This window comes from Cheilinus undulatus, linkage group 5 (genome assembly GCF_018320785.1).
Source record: "Cheilinus undulatus linkage group 5, ASM1832078v1, whole genome shotgun sequence".
Classification (NCBI taxonomy): Eukaryota; Metazoa; Chordata; class Actinopteri; order Labriformes; family Labridae; genus Cheilinus; species Cheilinus undulatus.
Genome location: NC_054869.1, coordinates 46755521 through 46768083, shown reverse-complemented (window position 1 = coordinate 46768083; position 12563 = coordinate 46755521).

The window sequence follows — 12563 nt, the reverse complement described above, 5'->3', positions numbered from 1 at the left end:
ATGGGGTCGAAGAGGCAAAAAGGGCACAAAGAATAAATAATAGCCAGAAAAACTGGGGAATGGGGGGAAATAAAGGCCAGAATTGGGTTATAAGTAGCAAAAAATTGGTTTGAAGAGGCAAAAATAGGCGAACACAAGGAAAAAATAAATTGAAAGGGACCACAAGGGATTGTAAGTGGCAAAATGTGAATAAAAAAGTGGTAAAAGGTGGCCAAGAATTGCAGAAACAGTTTGGGGGTGGGGTTTCATGTAGCAAAAATGGGTTTGCGGTCAAAAAAAAGAAAAAAAAAACTGGTGAAAAGAACAAAAATGGTCAAAAACTGGTGAAAATGGGTCAAAATGCCAAAACTGGGCTGAAAGTAGCAAAAAAGCGAGTTTCAAGAGGTAAAAATGGGTAAAAACTTGGCAATAATTGGTCAAAATTTGCAAAAGGGTTAAAAGAGGCAAAATGGGAATGGAAAAGTGGTGAAAGGTGCCGAGAAGTTCAAAAAATTTTTAAAGGAGGTTAAAATGTGTTTAATGTAGCAAAAAAAAAAAAAAAAAAAAAAAAAAAGGTTTGCTGTAGAAAAAAATGGTTCAAAGAATCCAAACATGGACAGAAATCTTTTTGTTCAACTAACTTCTTTTAAAAATAAATCCTTGTATGTATTTAAAAGCCACTGACAGGCCAGGAATTATTTTGAATATATGTAAATGAGATGTTAATCTAAACTTAAAACAAAAAGTAAGGAAATTTGTGTTTGGTACATTATTTCTTTGTTGTAACAATGCATTTTGGTAATAAATCTTATACCGATGGAAAGCCTGTTTACTACCCTTTGAAATGATGCCACATTTGTAAGGATCATGCGGGATGAGCAGCAGAGCTGAGTATATGGATTGCATTCATGAAAAATGTGCCAAATCTTCTCTGCTAATTTCCTTACTTTTTGTTTTAAGTTTAGATGTGTCAGGTGAATGAGGCCTAAAGTAAGTATTCAGAGGTATTTCTGACTAGAAATAAGATGGGCTGATGTCTGAGTTTTGCAGGTGTCGCTATTCATTGTTTTAGCAAGTGCTGCTCCTTCTTATCACATTAATGAAGTCGGAGAAGAGCAGATCAGAGCTTGTCTCGACTGGTCTTGATTTAAAATCCCAAGATCAGCCAGTCCAAGACCGAGACAAGACTGACATATTCAAAATGTGGTCTTGAGACTGGTCTCAAGACCAAGACTGTTATGAGTACTACAACACTACCTGTTTCCTCTGTTTGTTTTTCACCAATCAGGTGGCAGCATACTAAACCTAGCAATGGACAACATGGCAGTCCTAGAAATCAGAACTGATCTCACTTTTATGCTTAAAATGACTTACATTTTGAAATAAAATACATATACTTATGTAATTATGTTATTCAGACCAATATTCTTATTTGATTTCAGTTAATTTGAAAGTATGGCCTCTAAAGCACCTGTAAGGACAACATCTGGCCTTGTACAGGTGTAGGTGATGACCCTTGCTCTATGTGCTACTGTGTAGTCAGTGGAGGTAGAAAAAGTACAAGAGTATACTCAAGTAAAAGTGCAGTTATTCTGGTTAAAACTTACTTTAGTAGAAATAAAGGTGCTGATTTAAATGTAAAAATGTAAAATAATGCTCATCCTCTTGATTGCGTTTTCATTAAGAGCAGAGGAAAGACAGGAAGTACCTCCACCAATCAGCTAAAGCCTTAGCTTAACTGCATCTGCACTACCACTGTTCTTAAATATGTGATCTGTTGCTGGTTGGTGATTAGTCGACCATATGAAAGTTAATTCAAATATTCATTAGAAAATGTGATAATGTCTTGCATTTTTTATGAATAGAAATGATACCAACATAATTAAATACCTCATTTGGATTAACATGCAATTTAATTTCTAATGATTTAATTGGATCATACTTAAAGACATGCGGTGCATGCATGAAACGGAGTATTTCTTTAAAACCTGCTTTAACAATGAGAGTAAAAACATGAGAGAGCTGCGTCTGTGCTTTTGAGAAATGAGCTGTGCAGATTTCTGCAATAGTAGAGATGCTGAATGCTGTGGGGTGCTAGCACTACCCACTGGACAAGAGGGGTAAATGCACGAACTAGAAAATAGAAGAACCAAGGCCTGCAACCACAAACACTCTGAGAATCCTCGTATAGAGCTCCTGACTGATCTTTAAAAATTCTAGTAAAGGAGTCGTAGCTTAGGAGTGATTTAGGAACTTTCTCTGAGACTCTCTGAACGAGGAAGGACTGGAACCTGAGTCTCAGTGGGGAGGGGGAGTTGATCCTGTTCTTTACTGAACGGCTTGTCTCTGTAATAACTTTTACTTTACAATTTATCACAAAACACATTACACTGTCAGCTCCTCACATGCTGATCTTTAGATAAACTTGTAAAAACCTTTAATCAGCGAACAGAAGCACCTGTGTGACTCATCCTGTTTGCCTCACTTTGCAGTGAAAAAAAGTCCAACTTGGACAACCTCTGCACACAGGCCTGCCAGCTGGACCCCAAAAAAACCCTGAGAACAGGCCCTCCCCAGCTGTGATTTATCGATGATATCAGTATGTGTTGGATCAGTAGCATCAGTGCTAACATCCGGGCTAACAGTTGCTTCATTTTGGAGCTGAAATGTGTCAAGCTTTCATTGGGTCTGATGTGATTGGGTCACTTTTTGACCTCTTTTTACCACTTTCAAGCCTATTTTTGCCACTTCATTCGCCACTTTTCATTAACTTAATGTACTTTTTTTTTTTTTAACACATTTGCCTCTTTGAACCTTGACATATTATAACCCCTTTTCATCACTTTTCCCATCTATTTTCACCACATTTTCTACCATTTTTTGCGACTTTTGACCAATTTTTGCCTTTTTATATTTTATTCCACCACATTTTCTGCCAATTTTGCTGCATTTAAGCCATTTTTGCCACTTTATGAACCTCTTCCACAACTTCTTCGGCTCATTTTGGCCGTTTACCCTATATTTATTATTATTATTTTTTTTTTTTAAGGTTTATTTTGGGCATTTTTGTGCCTTTGTTTGACAGAGGTGGACAGTGGACAGAGTCAGAAACAGGGACAAGCTCAGATTTACAGGGGATCATGATTTTGCTGACCTCCATTAGCCCTCCATTTGGTTGGGCCTGGAGAGCTCTCACCTGTATCCGCCCTTACCCTAACTTTAAGAAAGCGTAAGAGCATGGATTCACAACATTCTAGCAATCTACTCAGAGATCTCTTATCTCCCCTTTCAAAGTCCTAGCAAGGAAACCAAGCTTAAAAGTGATTCAGGGACAATCTTAGAGCAGTTCTGAGCAAGGAAGGGACAGAGGGCTTTATCTTAGTGAGGAGGTGGGGTTGACCCTGCTGCTAGGTATGACACATTCTTTTGTTAGTTGTGACTGATCCAAAAAAACAGGCTGAGGACAGATGCTCTGCTGCAGTAGTCTTTTCACAGGCTGATAGTTCCATCTGCCTGTGAAAAGCCTTTTATCGGCTACTAAATACATCTGTGGATTAAAACACATTTAGAGAGATCACTATGCACCATGTCTCACTTTGCACTGAGGAAGGCCAAGATGGTCTGAAAAGTCTGCATGAATATTGGGAGCACTTGTGGATTAAAGCACTATAAGGAAAAGTCTGCATGAATTACTTTTTGCTTGTTGAGCATAACTATGACAGAAAGACGAATGTACAGTGCTTATAAAAGTATTTGCCCCTTGGATATTTTACCCTTTTACTGATTTTAGGAATCAATCATGGTCAATATAATTTGGCTTTTGACTATTTTTGGCACCGTTAATCAGTTATTCCCTCCTTTTGCCACTCTTTTACCCTGTTTCACCACCTTTCTGCTCATTTCTGCCACTGTTAATCCTTTTTGGCACATATTAAACACTCTCCACCATTTTCTGGCTAGTTTTTGCCCCTGTTAACCCATTTATGCCACTATTAACCCATTTTCACCACTTCTTAAAGCCAATTTTTTTGCCAGTTTTTACTGAATTTCACTTTTGATGTACTCATTTTGACACTGTAAACCCATGTTTGCAACTTGTAACTTAGTGTAACTCTGTTAAAGGGGGTTTACAGCTTGAAGAAGGCTACTACGACATAAATAAATCTAAAAAAAATTATTTCTTTCCTTGATAAGAGTGGTTATCATTCAGGTGAAAAATAAAACACGGTTATCACAGCTTAACTCTACAATGGGTCATGATTGTGCTGACCTCCATGGGCCGGGGCCCAGAGAGTTATCCCCTTCATCCCCCCTTATGGTCGGCCCTGGATGTAGAATAAAAAAATTGCAGTACATGAACTTGTATTCTCCGAAGCATGCATGAAAACTATTTTCCTGAGCCAGCCCTGAATCTTGTTGTTATTCTTGGGTCTCAGTAATGGGTTTGGGCTATTTTCTCTATAATTCATGGACTCTGATGGGGGGGTTGTGTTTGTGGTGGGGTCATTTAATTCTTTTTGGGCAGCTCTACCTAAATGGAGTATTCAGCCTTACGTATGCAGAGTGATGGGGTAGAGAGGAGTCAGATTATTACTTCCTGCTTTGTGTGCAATTCCATCAGAAAGCAGTGAGGAACCTTCCTGATCCCCATCACTGCAGCAGAAATACGGTGAGAGTACAGAGATTTCACTGTGGCTGGGTTTAATGTTGTCTACAGTAGCAGCAGACAGTAAGGAGACACTGTGCTGCATGGTTAATGTGTTTATAAAGATTATTCATTAATTTAGCACATACTTCCATCACTTGGTCTACTCCCACCTATAATATTGGATCAATTCTATCACCATCAATATGTGTATGGGTATTGACTACAAATAAACAAAAACCTAATCAATAGGACAGCATTCCAGCTATCTGATTGATGACTTATTGATTATTTTTGACTGCAGCTGTATGCAAAATGAAAGGGAACACAGAGAAAAAGACAAGAGGATAGATAAAAAAAGTTAAAAGCTAAAATAGATTAGATTAAAGAAAAGCAAATGAAAGGAAATAAGAGAGCTAGAGGAAGAGGAGAACCCTTAACAGTAAGGAAAAAAATCAGTAACTAACCAGGAAATTGATGAGTCATCAACTGTTAGAGGACCATTCGTCTACAACAGTGGTGGACTCATCCATTTTTCTCTGGTATTTAATGATTACTTCATAAACAATGACTGTTAGATAAGGTGAACAACATTTTGTATAGTTATTGCATCATCAGTGATGTTTCTGGTGTTCCAGGTCTTTCAGCATCACACACCCTTCCCCAGGCGACCCAGCTGGGGTGATCAGGTCTGAGTAGCTTGTGTGGTCCTCGGATCACCTGGCTTGTTCCACAGCCATCTCAAAGCCTTTCCTGCAGCATCTGTGATGTTCTTGATGGCCCTTCTGTTGTGCAGTCCCTTCATTCCCAACATCTTGAGTGCCCTGAAAGCCTCTGCATCCAACCTCAATGGGGTTGCAACTGGCCCGCCATCCCCTGACCCGACACTCATCTGCCAGCTACTCATGCTTGGCCCTCTTCCTCTCAGAGCTCTCCTCCATCTGGTCTTCCCAGCAGAACCACATGCCTTGTCGTTTTCAGATACCAGAACCATGTCTGGCCTAAATGTGGTCACTGCGAAGTTCTCTCGGAATTTGTGCTGTCTCCCAAGGTTGACCTTCAGCTGCCGTTGCCAGCAGCCTTCCTGTCTGACTCTAGCGCTGCTGTGGCTTCTACCCTGCTTTCTTATTGTTGAATCATGAACTCTGACCTTAACTGAGTCAAGTGATTCCTACGGATCTTTAGATGTTCTGGGTTCTTGTGACCTCCTGGATGAATCATGGATGCGCTTTTGGAGTACTTGATAGGTCAGCCACTCCTAAGAAGATTCCATACTAGGGTGTAACGGTACAGAAAAATTTAAGTTTGGTGCTCACCTTGGTTTTGAAGTCACGGTTTGGTACGTTTTCGGTACGGTGATTGAAGCGAATAAATAAAATTTAATTTTGCTGATTTCAACATGGACTTCAGCTCTGGACTACCTTCTTAGCCAATGGGACCTACTACAAAGTTTGGAAGAACTTTTCACAGCCCACCTTGGAGGCTAAAGAGGTTAAAGCGGTGTGAAATCTGAGGATAACTTTACCAATGGCACAGCTGCAGAGTCCCTTTCTCACTCCTCTGAGGCTGATAGCTGAAGGTAAAGTTAATATGATTCACAGAGCCAGAGCACCATTGCTGTACAGGTGATTTAAACGAAGTCGGCGGCTCTTCTAACTCCACATGCGCCATCATCTCTTCTTTGTTTGTTTTTGTAACTGCTCCCTCTTCTGTTATGACAGTTGCTGGCAGCTTTTAGGCTCATTGCTGCCACCTGGATTGAAGTGAGAACTTACTTTTTTTCAATACTCACTCAGACGTATTCGTCGTATTACTGTGTGCACCGAACCATGACGGCTGTACCATGACGGTATACGAATACAAATACCGTTACACCCCTATTCCATACTGTCCCAAATTTTCTCTAATTGTGGATAATGGCTCTCACTATAGTTCACTTGAGCCCTGAAGTCTTAGAAATGGCTTTGTAACCCTTTCCAGGCTGATAAATGTCAATGAATTGGTTTCTCATCTGTTCTTAAATTTGTTTAGATGGTGCCATGATGTGTTACTTTTGAAGATCTCATAGTCTACTTCACTTTGTCAGAAAGGCTCTATTTAAGGGATTTCTTGATTCAACAGGTCTGGAAGTAATCAGGCCTTGGTGTGGTTAGAGAAACTGGTTAAAACTTACTTAAGAAGAAGTAAAAGTACTGATTTCAAAATTTACCCAAAAAAGTAAAAGTACATGAAAGGACTACTCAATTGTAGTGATTTTAATAAATATAATGAGTAAATTTCCAGCCCTGGTTAACAGCAGAAAAATGGTGAAGAGGGTTAAAAGTGGCAAAAATGGGCATAGAATGTTATAAAGGGGTCAACAATGGTGAAAGTTGGTCAACAGGGGCAAAAGAAGTGGTGGAAATGTTTCAAAATGGCAGAAATGGGTGGGAAAAGGTGTTGAAATGGGATTACAAAGTGGCACAGAGGCGCAACAGATGGTTGAGTGGTTTAAGGCATGCCCCATGTACGCAAGCGGCCCTTTGGCCACTGGCCTTTGGTCTCTCCCCACTCTCGTCTCGTTTCCAAGTCTAGCCACTGTCCTCCTCTGTCTAATAAAGGCACAAAAGGCCAAAAAATAAATCTTAAAAAAAAAAAAAAAGTGGCGCAAATAGGTTCACCCCACCAGCACCCTTGCCCCCAGGTCTGGTTCTAGAGGAGGCATCCTAGTTCCCGTTTTTCTGGGCAAAGATAGGGGAAAGAAGGAGAATCAGTGGGAGAACAGGTGATAAGCCAAGAAGAGACTAGAGGAAAGAGAGAACAAAAATCTACAGTGAAGGAGAGGAGACGAGAGGAAAGAGAGAAAGAAGAGCTAAGAGGGGAAACATGACTATCTGAGTCTACAAACAGGTCCAGAATGATTTCATGCTTTATTCTGATGAATTTAGGGTTCCTCTCAGTGATGTTCACTGTACAGAGCATCAAACAACAAATTCTGCCTCCCCTTCCCTGACTGTACGAATCCTCTTAGAACAAAATAAAGAAATAACTGAAGCTAAGAGCCAGAGGTCCCGTCCATGAGATATACAAGTGCTCCAGAGTTAATCCACAACGAGGGTTAGACGGCAGCTGTCGAGAGGCCGACCAATATGATGTCATCGCCCTGCATCCCCTTACACTGTTTTTCACAGTTCCTTGGCAGTCGTGTAAATAGCTTGACTTAATCCTTGTCTCCAGGGGACTTTTGATCAAACGGGGCTCAGTGTACCATCCTGTCATCACCCAGGCCCTATAGAATAATCCTTCATGTGATCCTGGGACTGAGTGAGTGGGGGCAGCAGACCACACCCTCCCCAGGCTTAGTCTGCATTCTCACAAATTTGGAGGCTTGAGTAAATATTTCCATAACAAACTGACAGTGTTTGTAATCCCCTCTAATGAAATGCATGCCCTGGTATAAACCTCGACTGTTGTGCAATTAATGCCCTGATGCTTGCTAAGTTTGCTGATCATTGGCTTGTTATCATAAACGCATGTGTCACAGTAAAGCCAATAATGAGTGAAGCTGAGGCAGAGAGCCGAGGGATGATTGTGCCATTAGTATTGGATCTAATTAGAGTGTGTTTGTCAAACCCTGCATGCACCTAAGAAGGAGAAGAAGAGAGCAGAGCCAGCAGTCGGACTGTGTTCTCTAAGTTTGAACAGTGAAAAACACACAGAGTGAGCCCTCCCCAGTTATACTGTCAATGTTAATAAAGTCAATGCATGTGTGTTAGATCAGTGTTATTGGTGCTAGAACTCATCCTGGCCAACAGTTCCTTCATTCTGGAGCAGAAAAGAATGTGAAACTGTTGTTGGGTTCTGATGTTGGGATTATTATTTGTGCTGCTTTTGCAGTTGTTTGCCTTTTTCAATGTTCTTAAAACCCATTTTGCCACCTTTTGTCCTAATTTGCCACTTTAACCCATTTCGCCACTTTTAGCCCATTTTACCATTGTTAGCCAATTTTTGGCACTTTGAGCCAATTTTTGCAGCTTTGTGCCCATTTTTGTCACTTGTTCTTGCCTCTTCTAACGGACATTTGCAGGTTTTGGCTTAATTTAACATTTTAACCCATTTAAACTGCATTCTTTTTGTCACTTGTCTCTCTGTTGTTAACTGATTTGAGCTTGGTTTGCCCTGTTTTTGTAGCTTTTAACCCATTTTGCCATTCTTTGCCATAGTTTTTGCTACTTTTTAACCATTTTTGTTGGCTTTCTGCCCTTAGTTGCCAATTTTAACCAATCTTTACCACTGTTCTCTCATTTTTGCCAACTACTGCCAATTTTTGACACTTTCAACCAATTTTTACTTCTTTTGCCCATTTTAATTCTTTTTGGCCACTTGTTGCTTATTTCTGCCACTTTAAACCCATTCTGCAACTTTTTGCCCATTACTTCCACTTCTCACCCATTTTTGACACTTTTTACCCATTTTTATTGCCCGTGTTTGCAATTTCTTTCTTCCAATTTTAACCCAGTTTTTCCCGCTGTATGCCATTTTTGCCACTTTTAACTCTTTTTTTTTGTTGCCTTTCACCCATTTTTGCCATTTCATTTGCCTCCACACACACACATTTGCAGATTTTTTTTCTCTGATTTGCTGTGTGCTTTTTGCCACCTGTTTCCACTTTTTGCCTGTTTTAACCCTTTTTTGGTAACTTTTAACTCATTTTGACCTTTTTGCCAATATTGTCACCTCTTTCAGCCAATTTTAACCCATCTAGCCACTTTTTGCCATATTTTTTGCAACTTTTGGACCATTTTTTTTTTTTACTGCTTTCTGCCCCCTGGTCGCCAGTTTTAACCTATCTTGACCACTTTTGCCTATTTTTGAAACTAGCAGCCCATTTTTGACACTTTTAATCAATTTTTGCTTCTTTAAACCCATTTTGCAGCTTTTTGCATATTTCTGCAACTTATCGCCCATTTTTGACACTTTTTACCCATCCATAGAGACAGACAACCAGGCACGCTCACATTCACACCAATGGGCAATTTAGATTCCCCAATTAACCTAATGAGCATGTTTTTGGTGGTGGGAGGAGGCCAGAGTACCCGCAGGGAACCCACGCGTGCAGGGGGAGAACATGCAAACTGGCCCTGACCGGGAAGCCAACCAGTGACCTTCCTGCTGTGAGGCAAAAGCACTATCCCCTGCGCTGTCATCACTTTTTACCCATCTTGCCTCAATTTAACTACTTGTTGCCCAGTTTTGCATTTTCTCTCTACAATTTTAACCCATTTTGCCACTTTTGACCCATTTTTGCTGATTTTGCTGCATGTGTTTTGTCACTTGCCCTCAATTTCTGCTTTCTGCCTTTTTTGGCCACTTTAAACCCATTTTGCCATTTTTCTGTCCATACTTCCACCTTGTCTCAGTGTTTTCTATCTCATTCTCTGGCATCCTAAAGTTTGTGAACATCATGGTTTAGCTCTGAAGTCAGACAGTACTCATAATCATTTAGTTTGGTGTGCCCAGCTACATTGTTAACAATGAAAGGTCATTCTGGGGTCAAATTTTCAAGAAAGGCTATAAATTACAACACTAATATTTTTCTTTCTTTGATAAGACTGGTTATTATTCAGGTCATCCCAGATTAACTTTTTACTGAAGAGTTATTTTGCAGACCTCCATGGGCCCCCAATCTGGCTGGGCCCCAGAAAGCTCTCCCTTTTACCTCCCCTTCTGGGCGGCCTTGGTTGCAACTCTCACTCCACCTTTAGACTGAATGTCAACCAAAAAGAGGTCAAGAGATGCTGAAAAAAGCACCAGGGCCAATTCATTTCACCGTGTTTGGAGGGAAACTAAAAAGTGGGAGGAATGTTCTAATAAGAGCAGGGTGTTTAACTATATAGAAATTCTCAGGACCTTTTCAATAAAAAGATGTTACCTGTGTTTTGAATTTCAGAGATGCATATCCAGCATCTGTCTATGGTGGCCTGGAGGAAACCATCTTCAATTCTCTTAACTTCTTTGATCCTGAGGAAGAGCATGAGAGGTGAATGAAAGTCCATTCTACCAACCATCACCTCTGGTTTTTAGAGTGTGACATACATGTTGACAGCTCAAATAGGCAATTTCTCCCCGGGAGAGGTTAGAGCTATGACTCAGACAAATGTGTAAAATTGATGAGTTCCATTCTATTTATTTCATGCCCATGCAACAGATGCTGCAGTATTCCCATCAGATGCAGCAGAAAATAGGCTTCAGCAATCTGGTCTGCATTATCACACATGAGGAAGAAAAGAAACAAGAGGAAGACTGATCATTTCTGAGGCTCCATTGGAAATTTAAACTTACATCTATTAAGCTCATTTTTTAGATTGAATTCTTGTATTACAATTAACTAAACCATTTGACTTTGATAAGACGGTCAATGGACTTGTAGAGCGCTTTTTCCACAGCAGTTTCGCTGCGCATAGTTTGTATCTGCTCCCCTTTTGTCACTCATTAATGTTAAAATATCACCAAACTGCAGATATTGCTTCAACATGCCTTCTTAAATAAAGAGAGCCGGCAATGAACATTTTATTATTTTTGCTACAATACCATAAAATGTAGTCATTTCCTTGTGTTTTTATAGTGTGCTGGAATTTTATTTTAGATAAAAATATATATTTTTAAGAAAAGTTTTGTAAATTCTCATTAAAAACTGAATTGATTATAACCCCTACCCAGATCAGGTACTGAATGTTTGCAACCTGAAGCATACAGTGCATTCAGAAAGAATGTAGTGCCCCTTCACTTTTTTCATCTTATGTATGTTGCAGCCTGATGCTACAGTTCAAAAAGAAAATGTTTTTGTTCTCGTTGATCTACACTCAGTACCCCATCATGAAAAAGTGAAAACAGAATTCTAGACATTTTTGCAAATTTATTTAAAAAAAAAACTAAAATCACCGCAGCCCTCCACTGATCTAGGCTTATGGCAGAGGGGCTTTATGGACACATCTCCTTAGTGCAAAACTCATAAAAATCCCCTCAGCTTTAACATGGAATGCTTTGCAAACACCCCAGATCTGTGTATTGCAACCATCCGGTCTCTGAGCTCTGCAGGCAGTTCCTTTAACCTTGTGGCTTGGTTTTTGCTCTGATATGCACTGTCAGCTGTGAGGCCTTTATGATAATCCTTTCCAAATCATGCCCAGTCAATTTAATTTACCACAGGTGGGGATCCAATCATGGTGTAGAAACATCTCAGCAGTGATCCAGAGAAATGGAAGGAACCTGAGCTTAAATTTCAAGTGTTTCTGCAAATGGTCTTAATACTTATGTTAATGGGATATTTCAGTTTTCTATTTTTTATTTTTAACAAATTTGCAAACATGTCTAAAATTCTGTTATCACTTTCTGATGATGGGATAATGAGTACAGATTGTTGAGAATTAAGATGTTTGTTTTCCACCTGTAGCATCAGGCTGCAACATAAATAAAATGAAAAAAAGTGAGGGGGTCTAAATACCTGAGTGGACTGTACATTGTTTAGATAGAGGTACAAAATAGGGATCACCATGCTCAAATAAAGTTGTGTTTTGTGGTCTTTTAGTCTATAAAATAAAGATGTGAAATACTGATGACCTGGTATTTCAGTCCTAAATAACACAAGATCACACCCACTCACTATGCCACTACTTTACATTACTGCCTTCTGGATGCAGATACAGGACATTCAGATACAACAGAGCAGCTCTTAAAAACAGTCTCATACCCTCTGCCATCACAGCACTAAATCAACAGAATGTGAATGACACCTAACTGTTGTCGTTTATTTGGAATTCATTGCTGGAAGTGAATGCTATGTGTATTTGTGTGTCTTGTGATCATTGTTCTTGTAATGTGTTCTCATACTTGTATGTCATTGATCATCAAATGGTGGCCCGTGGGCCAAATCAGGCCCCCCAAAGCTTCTTGTCTGGCC